The sequence below is a fragment of the Daphnia pulicaria genome, unplaced genomic scaffold, assembly GCF_021234035.1.
Source record: "Daphnia pulicaria isolate SC F1-1A unplaced genomic scaffold, SC_F0-13Bv2 h1tg000034l, whole genome shotgun sequence".
Lineage (NCBI taxonomy): Eukaryota > Metazoa > Arthropoda > Branchiopoda > Diplostraca > Daphniidae > Daphnia > Daphnia pulicaria.
Genome location: NW_025804779.1, coordinates 1 through 13,818, shown reverse-complemented (window position 1 = coordinate 13,818; position 13,818 = coordinate 1). Strand labels below are relative to the sequence as shown.

Here is a 13,818-nt window from a genome sequence, read left to right as displayed (position 1 = left end):
TACATGATATTTACTTTAAAATAACTGTACCCATTGATAAAGAATTGCACAAGGATTTTGATATGTAAACGCATGTTTCGAAAAAAAACCTTACAAGCGCACTTCAAAATTTTGAAATGAATATAAATACAAGGCATACCACTGTTATTTACTCTGGTTTCTAATCAATACCCGGATAAATCTTTCGCCTTTTACTAAAGATTTCCGTGGTTAGGAGCATTGATGAGTCTATATGACTTATTTTTTTAACGCCCGGTCTTCTGATTGGGCACTTTGAATAAATGAAAAATTAAAAACGTCTGTATGCGGAAACAAAGATATTCTACTACTACATACTGACAACATTTGTAAAATGACAAACGGATAGTTTTTCGGTGGTTTTGGTAAGATTAGTGTGTATTTCAAAAAGATAAATCTCAAGCACAAGTAATAGATTAGAGGCGAATATGGTCGGGTAATTGCGTCTAGTTTAATGTCAACGGCCATACCACATAGAACTCACCCGGTCTCGTCAGCTCCCGGAAGTTAAGCTATGTCGGGTCCCGTTAGTACTTGGATGGGTGACCGCTTGGGAATACGGGATGCTGTTGGCATGGAATTATTTTATTTTTGTGAATCCAATTGAATTGAAGTGCTTCCCAAGATGGGTGATACTACATGGACTACAATGTATTATTTTGGCATTAGTTGAAAATGGAAGGAACGTATTTTTTACTGGATATTGCCTACTAGACGTCCTCCAACCTCTTTGTTGCTGAAAGATATTTGAAACGCCGTGCGCGAAGCGCACGGCACAGCCGAGAGGCTACTAGACGTCCTCCAACCTCTTTGTTGCTGAAAGATATTTGAAACGCCGTGCGCGAAGCGCACGGCACAGCCGAGAGGCTTGTACGTTGGTGGTTTCTTCGGGCAGCTCTATCTAATCTCTCTGGCTCTGAGATCCTTATGCAACGCAAGCTAAGTAAAGCGCGAAGCGCACGGCACAGCCGAGAGGCTTGTACGTTGGTGGTTTCTTCGGGCAGCTCTATCTAATCTCTCTGACTCTGAGATCCTTATGCAACGCAAGCTAAGTAAGGGAAGCAATCGTTAGCCTTATGACACTTGGATTGTTGGCTCATTGATCGGACATCCCCGGAACGAGAAAATTAAAAATGACAGTTAGCCAAAAATAGTGGCGTTTGGAAATATTATCAAATTTTATATTCGGTTGTCCATTGACAAATGTACTTATATGTCCTCGTTTGTTTGGCTAAGGTTGGTGTGTATTTCGAACAGAAAGTACAGCCGAGAGGCTACTAGACGTCCTCCAACCTCTTTGTTGCTGAAAGATATTTGAAACGCCGTGCGCGAAGCGCACGGCACAGCCGAGAGGCTTGTACGTTGGTGGTTTCTTCGGGCAGCTCTATCTAATCTCTCTGGCTCTGAGATCCTTATGCAACGCAAGCTAAGTAAAGCGCGAAGCGCACGGCACAGCCGAGAGGCTTGTACGTTGGTGGTTTCTTCGGGCAGCTCTATCTAATCTCTCTGGCTCTGAGATCCTTATGCAACGCAAGCTAAGTAAAGCGCGAAGCGCACGGCACAGCCGAGAGGCTTGTACGTTGGTGGTTTCTTCGGGCAGCTCTATCTAATCTCTCTGACTCTGAGATCCTTATGCAACGCAAGCTAAGTAAGGGAAGCAATCGTTAGCCTTATGACACTTGGATTGTTGGCTCATTGATCGGACATCCCCGGAACGAGAAAATTAAAAATGACAGTTAGCCAAAAATAGTGGCGTTTGGAAATATTATCAAATTTTATATTCGGTTGTCCATTGACAAATGTACTTATATGTCCTCGTTTGTTTGGCTAAGGTTGGTGTGTATTTCGAACAGAAAGTACAGCCGAGAGGCTACTAGACGTCCTCCAACCTCTTTGTTGCTGAAAGATATTTGAAACGCCGTGCGCGAAGCGCACGGCACAGCCGAGAGGCTTGTACGTTGGTGGTTTCTTCGGGCAGCTCTATCTAATCTCTCTGGCTCTGAGATCCTTATGCAACGCAAGCTAAGTAAAGCGCGAAGCGCACGGCACAGCCGAGAGGCTTGTACGTTGGTGGTTTCTTCGGGCAGCTCTATCTAATCTCTCTGACTCTGAGATCCTTATGCAACGCAAGCTAAGTAAGGGAAGCAATCGTTAGCCTTATGACACTTGGATTGTTGGCTCATTGATCGGACATCCCCGGAACGAGAAAATTAAAAATGACAGTTAGCCAAAAATAGTGGCGTTTGGAAATATTATCAAATTTTATATTCGGTTGTCCATTGACAAATGTACTTATATGTCCTCGTTTGTTTGGCTAAGGTTGGTGTGTATTTCGAACAGAAAGTACAGCCGAGAGGCTACTAGACGTCCTCCAACCTCTTTGTTGCTGAAAGATATTTGAAACGCCGTGCGCGAAGCGCACGGCACAGCCGAGAGGCTTGTACGTTGGTGGTTTCTTCGGGCAGCTCTATCTAATCTCTCTGGCTCTGAGATCCTTATGCAACGCAAGCTAAGTAAAGCGCGAAGCGCACGGCACAGCCGAGAGGCTTGTACGTTGGTGGTTTCTTCGGGCAGCTCTATCTAATCTCTCTGACTCTGAGATCCTTATGCAACGCAAGCTAAGTAAGGGAAGCAATCGTTAGCCTTATGACACTTGGATTGTTGGCTCATTGATCGGACATCCCCGGAACGAGAAAATTAAAAATGACAGTTAGCCAAAAATAGTGGCGTTTGGAAATATTATCAAATTTTATATTCGGTTGTCCATTGACAAATGTACTTATATGTCCTCGTTTTAACGTACAGCCGAGAGGCTTGTACGTTGGTGGTTTCTTCGGGCAGCTCTATCTAATCTCTCTGGCTCTGAGATCCTTATGCAACGCAAGCTAAGTAAAGCGCGAAGCGCACGACACAGCCGAGAGGCTTGTACGTTGGTGGTTTCTTCGGGCAGCTCTATCTAATCTCTCTGACTCTGAGATCCTTATGCAACGCAAGCTAAGTAAGGGAAGCAATCGTTAGCCTTATGACACTTGGATTGTTGGCTCATTGATCGGACATCCCCGGAACGAGAAAATTAAAAATGACAGTTAGCCAAAAATAGTGGCGTTTGGAAATATTATCAAATTTTATATTCGGTTGTCCATTGACAAATGTACTTATATGTCCTCGTTTTAACGTACAGCCGAGAGGCTTGTACGTTGGTGGTTTCTTCGGGCAGCTCTATCTAATCTCTCTGGCTCTGAGATCCTTATGCAACGCAAGCTAAGTAAAGCGCGAAGCGCACGGCACAGCCGAGAGGCTTGTACGTTGGTGGTTTCTTCGGGCAGCTCTATCTAATCTCTCTGACTCTGAGATCCTTATGCAACGCAAGCTAAGTAAGGGAAGCAATCGTTAGCCTTATGACACTTGGATTGTTGGCTCATTGATCGGACATCCCCGGAACGAGAAAATTAAAAATGACAGTTAGCCAAAAATAGTGGCGTTTGGAAATATTATCAAATTTTATATTCGGTTGTCCATTGACAAATGTACTTATATGTCCTCGTTTGTTTGGCTAAGGTTGGTGTGTATTTCGAACAGAAAGTACAGCCGAGAGGCTACTAGACGTCCTCCAACCTCTTTGTTGCTGAAAGATATTTGAAACGCCGTGCGCGAAGCGCACGGCACAGCCGAGAGGCTTGTACGTTGGTGGTTTCTTCGGGCAGCTCTATCTAATCTCTCTGGCTCTGAGATCCTTATGCAACGCAAGCTAAGTAAAGCGCGAAGCGCACGGCACAGCCGAGAGGCTTGTACGTTGGTGGTTTCTTCGGGCAGCTCTATCTAATCTCTCTGACTCTGAGATCCTTATGCAACGCAAGCTAAGTAAGGGAAGCAATCGTTAGCCTTATGACACTTGGATTGTTGGCTCATTGATCGGACATCCCCGGAACGAGAAAATTAAAAATGACAGTTAGCCAAAAATAGTGGCGTTTGGAAATATTATCAAATTTTATATTCGGTTGTCCATTGACAAATGTACTTATATGTCCTCGTTTGTTTGGCTAAGGTTGGTGTGTATTTCGAACAGAAAGTAAGCAAGCATTAGAACTAGATTTAGAGGCGAATATGGTCGGGTAATGGCGACTGAATTGATGTCAACGGCCACACCACATAGAACTCACCCGGTCTCGTCAGCTCCCGGAAGTTAAGCTATGTCGGGTCCCGTTAGTACTTGGATGGGTGACCGCTTGGGAATACGGGATGCTGTTGGCATGGTGTAATTTTATTTTTGCTCCCCAAGTTAGATGAGACATGGAATATAATGTATTCTTTAGGTATTAGTTGAAAAGGGTATTGCTGGGACTTTGATTAATGATACCATATATTGTAGAACGCATGTTTGTTTGATCTCGGTAGTTTTAACGACAAAAAAAAAGATAGAGGTTTGGCTATTTTGTTGAGGCTGTTGCATGACGCCCACTCACTGGCACGATCCCACTACTGCCGAACACGGGAACTTTTGGCTGCTAGGTTTCCCTCCTGACCCACTACGCTCCTCCTTAGCTAACCTGCACCTACTAGATTCCTCTAGCAGATCCATGCTGATGTCAAGCTTAGTGCGGGCACCTGATCAACATGCGGTATCACGAAACAGGGCTCCTAAACTCAAGCCATCCACTCTACCAAGCCTCCCCGAAGCAGGATTATAGGTGCACGCCAAACACCCAGCTGATAAATGGGCTCTCAATCGATAATACATTACTGTAATAAATTGATTTGATGAGCACGCGGATTCTTTATTGTGTCCAAAATTGGTCTCGTCACTTGTTCTATAACTATTAAAGAGCTTCTCGGTGTTTCAATAAATGAACAAAATGCAAGACCTGACAATGTATGTACTGTGTGCGTCAAGTATTGCAAATCTCAATTTAATATTCCGAAATATCGATCTATGCACTGTAATTTACGCCAAAGCTCATTGATCGTACAAACCTTATTTAGAGTTCTGCAAAATAACATTGCATTTAAGATCATACTTCACAGGATCATTTCTGTAGTATATCTTGACTTGTTTCCCACCAGAAACTTGTCTCCTTTCAACCCACGATGACGAGTTAAGACGCTGGTTTCTGAGCGTGAAACAGGCTGTGAGTGTAGCTGTCTCGACAGCATCAAACACAGTCATTGAGGACCGTTTCCGTTAAATCCATGTGAAATAGCGGAAGGAAACTAGCGTGTTCAGAGTGGTTGAGATGATAAAACAAATTTAAATTCTTGAAAATCTAAAGAGATACATCTTAATAATAATTCCAGGTATTCGTGTCCTTAAATCATCTGCTTGTATGGCAAAATAAATTGTGAAAGTGAGGTTGGTCAATTTGAGGATGTGTCATGACTTTATGATCGTATTGCATTCTTTTAGTTATTGTTATTTAATCATGATTAATTATCGTTCAGAGCTTTTGTCGTCAGGTGGCGTGGCAAAGCCATATTCTGAAAAAAAAGGACCTAGTGTGATAACGAGAGTAAAATTTGCAACGCCTTCAGCGTAAATTGTATCTCCCTTAATACAGTATGAGCATAATAAAACAAATGAAAATGAACTTTATAAGCATCAAGTGGTCGCGTCTGGAAAAATGAACAACTCAATATTTTATAGCATTTCTTGAATGTTTTGAGTGATATGAGTATTCTTCGTACACCACCGGAAATGTGTTGAACCTCAGTGGTTATTTTGGGCAGTAATCCTTGTAACATTATCGCTTCTCGGCCTTTTGGCTAAGATCAAAGTGTAGTATCTGTTCTTATCAGCTTAATATCTGATACGGGTTCAAATGGACCCCAGAATATTAAACTGATTTTTGGCATACGGTGGGAATACAGTGCTTGCACTGCTCCCGCCACGGGTTGACCCGGTATTGCAGTACCTCCGGGATCGGCTCACCCTCTATGAGGGAGAACATATTGAATAAAACAGAAATTGTCTTAGCACCGTATAATAAAAGACCATGTATAATTGCAAAACTGTCATGTAGACATGTTTGTAATTTTTTCTAATTGTATTTTTTTCGTAATATCAAGAAAAGCATAAAAAAATACGTACTTGATTGTGTTAACTAATTAGTACTGTTCATCTTTCGATGTGATGTTTTTTTTTAAAATATGAAGATGCGTGTATTTTCATATGAAAAGTCGATTTTCTTATTTTCTTATTTGCCAATTGGACGACCAAATGAAAAAAAACAAGCAATTTGTTTCTTGAAAAGTATTTGCAAAGATCAAGACCATGAAATAAATACTGAGCTTTATTTACTATATTTTGCTCGAGTTCGTAATTCAAGTCGATGAAAGAAAGTGGGTGGTATTCTCTAAACGTCAGTCAAATACTTGAACACTCTTTGTCAATATTGTTCTGCTGTATACAAAGTATTAAACAAAGTGAAAAAGCATCCACAATCATACTTACCTGGCTCAGAGGCAACCATGATCACCAAGGTGGTTCCTCCAGGGCGAGGCCTTTCCATTGCACTAAGGATGGGCTGACCCTTGCGATTAATCCAAATGTGATTAACTCGGGAGTACAATTTTTGGTAGTGGGGGACTGCGTTCGCGCCGTTCCCTGAACACACTATAAATGTAAGAAAAATTCTTGTCATCTGCCGGAAGTTGAACTAAATCTGGTCCCGTTAGTAAACGGTAGGGTTGACCGCTTGGGAATACGCGAAGCATCAGATTTTCTTTCTGGGAAGAAACAACAAAGTAATGAAATTCATGTTTAGCTACTTTAATATAAATCATCATGGCCAATGGATTGGCCGTGATCGTCTAGTGGTTAGGACCCTACGTTGTGGTACCTACTAGATATGAATCCGTAGTAACCCAGGTTCGAATCCTGGTCACGGCACTGAAAACTGATTTTTCACGTCAACACGCAGATTAACTATAAATTTTGTTTGGTTGGAAAGTAATGCTCGCTCACTTCAATAGTTCATAATGTGAAAAACAATTTGGAATGAAAACCTGAAATTCCCCCTCCCTTTTTTTGTGTGTGCAGGAAGTTGTTGAAATGTATGGAAGAAAAATACACATTTACAGAATTTCAAGTATTTGACCCGATATTAAGACAAAAATTATTTCATGTATGTAATGAACTGTCCCCTGTTGGTATTAGTCCAATGGGAGATGGAAATTAAAATTTGCCTAGGGTAATCTAAATGAATATTTCTGAACGAAATTGTTGGTCCAACACGTCCAAGCAGAACGAATTCAGCAAATGCTTAAGTAGACTTGCTTTTCTGATTATAATTTAGCTTTGCGCAGTGGCAATATCATAACCAATGAGGGTCTCCCGAGGTGTGATTATTGCTAGTTGAAAACTTTAACCAATACCCCGCCACGATGAAGTGAAATAATCTTTGTCGTCGGCAATTTTTGATAGCTCCATCAGGAGCATTTCAGCGTACAAGAAAAAAAAAATTACAGTCAGTTAGAAAAATTGGAGTGTTGCATAGTGTGTTTATAACATTAAACGGTGAAAGTGAAATCGTATAAGTGATTTTTGTTTCCATTTAGTTGGTATTGCACGTCAGACAAGGCTGATTAATTCGTTCGCTGAAGGCCATTAATATCAGTCAGTTGGAACATTGTGAACACGGGGAAAATATTTGAAAAGGTGATTCCAAATGACAAGGTGAAAAGATTCCACCATGTTTAAAGGGGAAGTTCAATAAATTGTTAACCGCTGTAGGGTGAATGTCGGGGTAAACATCTGATCCCACCACCTACGTGTTGGGCTTGTACCATAAAGATCGTTCATTTTTTTCAAAAATAACACTGCGCACAACTGTTTCGTTCAAAAACATGTTAACGAGCTTTATACATGATATTTACTTTAAAATAACTGTACCCATTGATAAAGAATTGCACAAGGATTTTGATATGTAAACGCATGTTTCGAAAAAAAACCTTACAAGCGCACTTCAAAATTTTGAAATGAATATAAATACAAGGCATACCACTGTTATTTACTCTGGTTTCTAATCAATACCCGGATAAATCTTTCGCCTTTTACTAAAGATTTCCGTGGTTAGGAGCATTGATGAGTCTATATGACTTATTTTTTTAACGCCCGGTCTTCTGATTGGGCACTTTGAATAAATGAAAAATTAAAAACGTCTGTATGCGGAAACAAAGATATTCTACTACTACATACTGACAACATTTGTAAAATGACAAACTGATAGTTTTTCGGTGGTTTTGGTAAGATTAGTGTGTATTTCAAAAAGATAAATCTCAAGCACAAGTAATAGATTAGAGGCGAATATGGTCGGGTAATTGCGTCTAGTTTAATGTCAACGGCCATACCACATAGAACTCACCCGGTCTCGTCAGCTCCCGGAAGTTAAGCTATGTCGGGTCCCGTTAGTACTTGGATGGGTGACCGCTTGGGAATACGGGATGCTGTTGGCATGGAATTATTTTATTTTTGTGAATCCAATTGAATTGAAGTGCTTCCCAAGATGGGTGATACTACATGGACTACAATGTATTATTTTGGCATTAGTTGAAAATGGAAGGAACGTATTTTTTACTGGATATTGCCTACTAGACGTCCTCCAACCTCTTTGTTGCTGAAAGATATTTGAAACGCCGTGCGCGAAGCGCACGGCACAGCCGAGAGGCTACTAGACGTCCTCCAACCTCTTTGTTGCTGAAAGATATTTGAAACGCCGTGCGCGAAGCGCACGGCACAGCCGAGAGGCTTGTACGTTGGTGGTTTCTTCGGGCAGCTCTATCTAATCTCTCTGGCTCTGAGATCCTTATGCAACGCAAGCTAAGTAAAGCGCGAAGCGCACGGCACAGCCGAGAGGCTTGTACGTTGGTGGTTTCTTCGGGCAGCTCTATCTAATCTCTCTGACTCTGAGATCCTTATGCAACGCAAGCTAAGTAAGGGAAGCAATCGTTAGCCTTATGACACTTGGATTGTTGGCTCATTGATCGGACATCCCCGGAACGAGAAAATTAAAAATGACAGTTAGCCAAAAATAGTGGCGTTTGGAAATATTATCAAATTTTATATTCGGTTGTCCATTGACAAATGTACTTATATGTCCTCGTTTGTTTGGCTAAGGTTGGTGTGTATTTCGAACAGAAAGTACAGCCGAGAGGCTACTAGACGTCCTCCAACCTCTTTGTTGCTGAAAGATATTTGAAACGCCGTGCGCGAAGCGCACGGCACAGCCGAGAGGCTTGTACGTTGGTGGTTTCTTCGGGCAGCTCTATCTAATCTCTCTGGCTCTGAGATCCTTATGCAACGCAAGCTAAGTAAAGCGCGAAGCGCACGGCACAGCCGAGAGGCTTGTACGTTGGTGGTTTCTTCGGGCAGCTCTATCTAATCTCTCTGACTCTGAGATCCTTATGCAACGCAAGCTAAGTAAGGGAAGCAATCGTTAGCCTTATGACACTTGGATTGTTGGCTCATTGATCGGACATCCCCGGAACGAGAAAATTAAAAATGACAGTTAGCCAAAAATAGTGGCGTTTGGAAATATTATCAAATTTTATATTCGGTTGTCCATTGACAAATGTACTTATATGTCCTCGTTTGTTTGGCTAAGGTTGGTGTGTATTTCGAACAGAAAGTACAGCCGAGAGGCTACTAGACGTCCTCCAACCTCTTTGTTGCTGAAAGATATTTGAAACGCCGTGCGCGAAGCGCACGGCACAGCCGAGAGGCTTGTACGTTGGTGGTTTCTTCGGGCAGCTCTATCTAATCTCTCTGGCTCTGAGATCCTTATGCAACGCAAGCTAAGTAAAGCGCGAAGCGCACGGCACAGCCGAGAGGCTTGTACGTTGGTGGTTTCTTCGGGCAGCTCTATCTAATCTCTCTGACTCTGAGATCCTTATGCAACGCAAGCTAAGTAAGGGAAGCAATCGTTAGCCTTATGACACTTGGATTGTTGGCTCATTGATCGGACATCCCCGGAACGAGAAAATTAAAAATGACAGTTAGCCAAAAATAGTGGCGTTTGGAAATATTATCAAATTTTATATTCGGTTGTCCATTGACAAATGTACTTATATGTCCTCGTTTTAACGTACAGCCGAGAGGCTTGTACGTTGGTGGTTTCTTCGGGCAGCTCTATCTAATCTCTCTGGCTCTGAGATCCTTATGCAACGCAAGCTAAGTAAAGCGCGAAGCGCACGACACAGCCGAGAGGCTTGTACGTTGGTGGTTTCTTCGGGCAGCTCTATCTAATCTCTCTGACTCTGAGATCCTTATGCAACGCAAGCTAAGTAAGGGAAGCAATCGTTAGCCTTATGACACTTGGATTGTTGGCTCATTGATCGGACATCCCCGGAACGAGAAAATTAAAAATGACAGTTAGCCAAAAATAGTGGCGTTTGGAAATATTATCAAATTTTATATTCGGTTGTCCATTGACAAATGTACTTATATGTCCTCGTTTTAACGTACAGCCGAGAGGCTTGTACGTTGGTGGTTTCTTCGGGCAGCTCTATCTAATCTCTCTGGCTCTGAGATCCTTATGCAACGCAAGCTAAGTAAAGCGCGAAGCGCACGGCACAGCCGAGAGGCTTGTACGTTGGTGGTTTCTTCGGGCAGCTCTATCTAATCTCTCTGACTCTGAGATCCTTATGCAACGCAAGCTAAGTAAGGGAAGCAATCGTTAGCCTTATGACACTTGGATTGTTGGCTCATTGATCGGACATCCCCGGAACGAGAAAATTAAAAATGACAGTTAGCCAAAAATAGTGGCGTTTGGAAATATTATCAAATTTTATATTCGGTTGTCCATTGACAAATGTACTTATATGTCCTCGTTTGTTTGGCTAAGGTTGGTGTGTATTTCGAACAGAAAGTACAGCCGAGAGGCTACTAGACGTCCTCCAACCTCTTTGTTGCTGAAAGATATTTGAAACGCCGTGCGCGAAGCGCACGGCACAGCCGAGAGGCTTGTACGTTGGTGGTTTCTTCGGGCAGCTCTATCTAATCTCTCTGGCTCTGAGATCCTTATGCAACGCAAGCTAAGTAAAGCGCGAAGCGCACGGCACAGCCGAGAGGCTTGTACGTTGGTGGTTTCTTCGGGCAGCTCTATCTAATCTCTCTGACTCTGAGATCCTTATGCAACGCAAGCTAAGTAAGGGAAGCAATCGTTAGCCTTATGACACTTGGATTGTTGGCTCATTGATCGGACATCCCCGGAACGAGAAAATTAAAAATGACAGTTAGCCAAAAATAGTGGCGTTTGGAAATATTATCAAATTTTATATTCGGTTGTCCATTGACAAATGTACTTATATGTCCTCGTTTGTTTGGCTAAGGTTGGTGTGTATTTCGAACAGAAAGTAAGCAAGCATTAGAACTAGATTTAGAGGCGAATATGGTCGGGTAATGGCGACTGAATTGATGTCAACGGCCACACCACATAGAACTCACCCGGTCTCGTCAGCTCCCGGAAGTTAAGCTATGTCGGGTCCCGTTAGTACTTGGATGGGTGACCGCTTGGGAATACGGGATGCTGTTGGCATGGTGTAATTTTATTTTTGCTCCCCAAGTTAGATGAGACATGGAATATAATGTATTCTTTAGGTATTAGTTGAAAAGGGTATTGCTGGGACTTTGATTAATGATACCATATATTGTAGAACGCATGTTTGTTTGATCTCAGATTTGATCACAGCCGAGAGGCTTGTACGTTGGTGGTTTCTTCGGGCAGCTCTATCTAATCTCTCTGGCTCTGAGATCCTTATGCAACGCAAGCTAAGTAAAGCGCGAAGCGCACGGCACAGCCGAGAGGCTTGTACGTTGGTGGTTTCTTCGGGCAGCTCTATCTAATCTCTCTGACTCTGAGATCCTTATGCAACGCAAGCTAAGTAAGGGAAGCAATCGTTAGCCTTATGACACTTGGATTGTTGGCTCATTGATCGGACATCCCCGGAACGAGAAAATTAAAAATGACAGTTAGCCAAAAATAGTGGCGTTTGGAAATATTATCAAATTTTATATTCGGTTGTCCATTGACAAATGTACTTATATGTCCTCGTTTGTTTGGCTAAGGTTGGTGTGTATTTCGAACAGAAAGTAAGCAAGCATTAGAACTAGATTTAGAGGCGAATATGGTCGGGTAATGGCGACTGAATTGATGTCAACGGCCACACCACATAGAACTCACCCGGTCTCGTCAGCTCCCGGAAGTTAAGCTATGTCGGGTCCCGTTAGTACTTGGATGGGTGACCGCTTGGGAATACGGGATGCTGTTGGCATGGTGTAATTTTATTTTTGCTCCCCAAGTTAGATGAGACATGGAATATAATGTATTCTTTAGGTATTAGTTGAAAAGGGTATTGCTGGGACTTTGATTAATGATACCATATATTGTAGAACGCATGTTTGTTTGATCTCGGTAGTTTTAACGACAAAAAAAAAGATAGAGGTTTGGCTATTTTGTTGAGGCTGTTGCATGACGCCCACTCACTGGCACGATCCCACTACTGCCGAACACGGGAACTTTTGGCTGCTAGGTTTCCCTCCTGACCCACTACGCTCCTCCTTAGCTAACCTGCACCTACTAGATTCCTCTAGCAGATCCATGCTGATGTCAAGCTTAGTGCGGGCACCTGATCAACATGCGGTATCACGAAACAGGGCTCCTAAACTCAAGCCATCCACTCTACCAAGCCTCCCCGAAGCAGGATTATAGGTGCACGCCAAACACCCAGCTGATAAATGGGCTCTCAATCGATAATACATTACTGTAATAAATTGATTTGATGAGCACGCGGATTCTTTATTGTGTCCAAAATTGGTCTCGTCACTTGTTCTATAACTATTAAAGAGCTTCTCGGTGTTTCAATAAATGAACAAAATGCAAGACCTGACAATGTATGTACTGTGTGCGTCAAGTATTGCAAATCTCAATTTAATATTCCGAAATATCGATCTATGCACTGTAATTTACGCCAAAGCTCATTGATCGTACAAACCTTATTTAGAGTTCTGCAAAATAACATTGCATTTAAGATCATACTTCACAGGATCATTTCTGTAGTATATCTTGACTTGTTTCCCACCAGAAACTTGTCTCCTTTCAACCCACGATGACGAGTTAAGACGCTGGTTTCTGAGCGTGAAACAGGCTGTGAGTGTAGCTGTCTCGACAGCATCAAACACAGTCATTGAGGACCGTTTCCGTTAAATCCATGTGAAATAGCGGAAGGAAACTAGCGTGTTCAGAGTGGTTGAGATGATAAAACAAATTTAAATTCTTGAAAATCTAAAGAGATACATCTTAATAATAATTCCAGGTATTCGTGTCCTTAAATCATCTGCTTGTATGGCAAAATAAATTGTGAAAGTGAGGTTGGTCAATTTGAGGATGTGTCATGACTTTATGATCGTATTGCATTCTTTTAGTTATTGTTATTTAATCATGATTAATTATCGTTCAGAGCTTTTGTCGTCACTGTCTTTTGTGGCTAACTGTCATTTTTAATTTTCTCGTTCCGGGGATGTCCGATCAATGAGCCAACAATCCAAGTGTCATAAGGCTAACGATTGCTTCCCTTACTTAGCTTGCGTTGCATAAGGATCTCAGAGTCAGAGAGATTAGATAGAGCTGCCCGAAGAAACCACCAACGTACAAGCCTCTCGGCTGTGCCGTGCGCTTCGCGCTTTACTTAGCTTGCGTTGCATAAGGATCTCAGAGCCAGAGAGATTAGATAGAGCTGCCCGAAGAAACCACCAACGTACAAGCCTCTCGGCTGTGCCGTGCGCTTCGCGCACGGCGTTTCAAATATCTT

General features: G+C 42.3%; 12 non-coding genes across 12 annotated transcripts; all 12 read left to right on the top strand.

Annotated features, from left to right (window-relative positions):
* The first annotated feature begins 148 nt into the window (after window positions 1-148).
* Window positions 149-271, top strand: LOC124316819. The gene has a single exon (XR_006912005.1). It is a non-coding gene; the product is annotated as a U5 spliceosomal RNA (small nuclear RNA).
* A 203-nt stretch (window positions 272-474) lies between these two features.
* On the top strand, window positions 475-593 carry LOC124316791. The gene has a single exon (XR_006911979.1). It is a non-coding gene; the product is annotated as a 5S ribosomal RNA (ribosomal RNA).
* Window positions 594-4,150: 3,557 nt separating this feature from the next.
* On the top strand, window positions 4,151-4,269 carry LOC124316782. Its single transcript, XR_006911971.1, has one exon. It is a non-coding gene; the product is annotated as a 5S ribosomal RNA (ribosomal RNA).
* Window positions 4,270-5,023: 754 nt separating this feature from the next.
* LOC124316802 lies at window positions 5,024-5,245 on the top strand. Its single transcript, XR_006911989.1, has one exon. It is a non-coding gene; the product is annotated as a small nucleolar RNA U3 (small nucleolar RNA).
* Window positions 5,246-5,755: 510 nt separating this feature from the next.
* On the top strand, window positions 5,756-5,946 carry LOC124316797. Its single transcript, XR_006911984.1, has one exon. It is a non-coding gene; the product is annotated as a U2 spliceosomal RNA (small nuclear RNA).
* A 509-nt stretch (window positions 5,947-6,455) lies between these two features.
* LOC124316792 lies at window positions 6,456-6,619 on the top strand. Its single transcript, XR_006911980.1, has one exon. It is a non-coding gene; the product is annotated as a U1 spliceosomal RNA (small nuclear RNA).
* A 686-nt stretch (window positions 6,620-7,305) lies between these two features.
* On the top strand, window positions 7,306-7,447 carry LOC124316813. The gene has a single exon (XR_006911999.1). It is a non-coding gene; the product is annotated as a U4 spliceosomal RNA (small nuclear RNA).
* Window positions 7,448-8,021: 574 nt separating this feature from the next.
* Window positions 8,022-8,144, top strand: LOC124316818. Its single transcript, XR_006912004.1, has one exon. It is a non-coding gene; the product is annotated as a U5 spliceosomal RNA (small nuclear RNA).
* Window positions 8,145-8,347: 203 nt separating this feature from the next.
* LOC124316780 lies at window positions 8,348-8,466 on the top strand. The gene has a single exon (XR_006911969.1). It is a non-coding gene; the product is annotated as a 5S ribosomal RNA (ribosomal RNA).
* A 2,961-nt stretch (window positions 8,467-11,427) lies between these two features.
* On the top strand, window positions 11,428-11,546 carry LOC124316781. Its single transcript, XR_006911970.1, has one exon. It is a non-coding gene; the product is annotated as a 5S ribosomal RNA (ribosomal RNA).
* Window positions 11,547-12,163: 617 nt separating this feature from the next.
* LOC124316822 lies at window positions 12,164-12,282 on the top strand. The gene has a single exon (XR_006912008.1). It is a non-coding gene; the product is annotated as a 5S ribosomal RNA (ribosomal RNA).
* A 754-nt stretch (window positions 12,283-13,036) lies between these two features.
* On the top strand, window positions 13,037-13,258 carry LOC124316801. The gene has a single exon (XR_006911988.1). It is a non-coding gene; the product is annotated as a small nucleolar RNA U3 (small nucleolar RNA).
* Window positions 13,259-13,818: the final 560 nt, after the last annotated feature.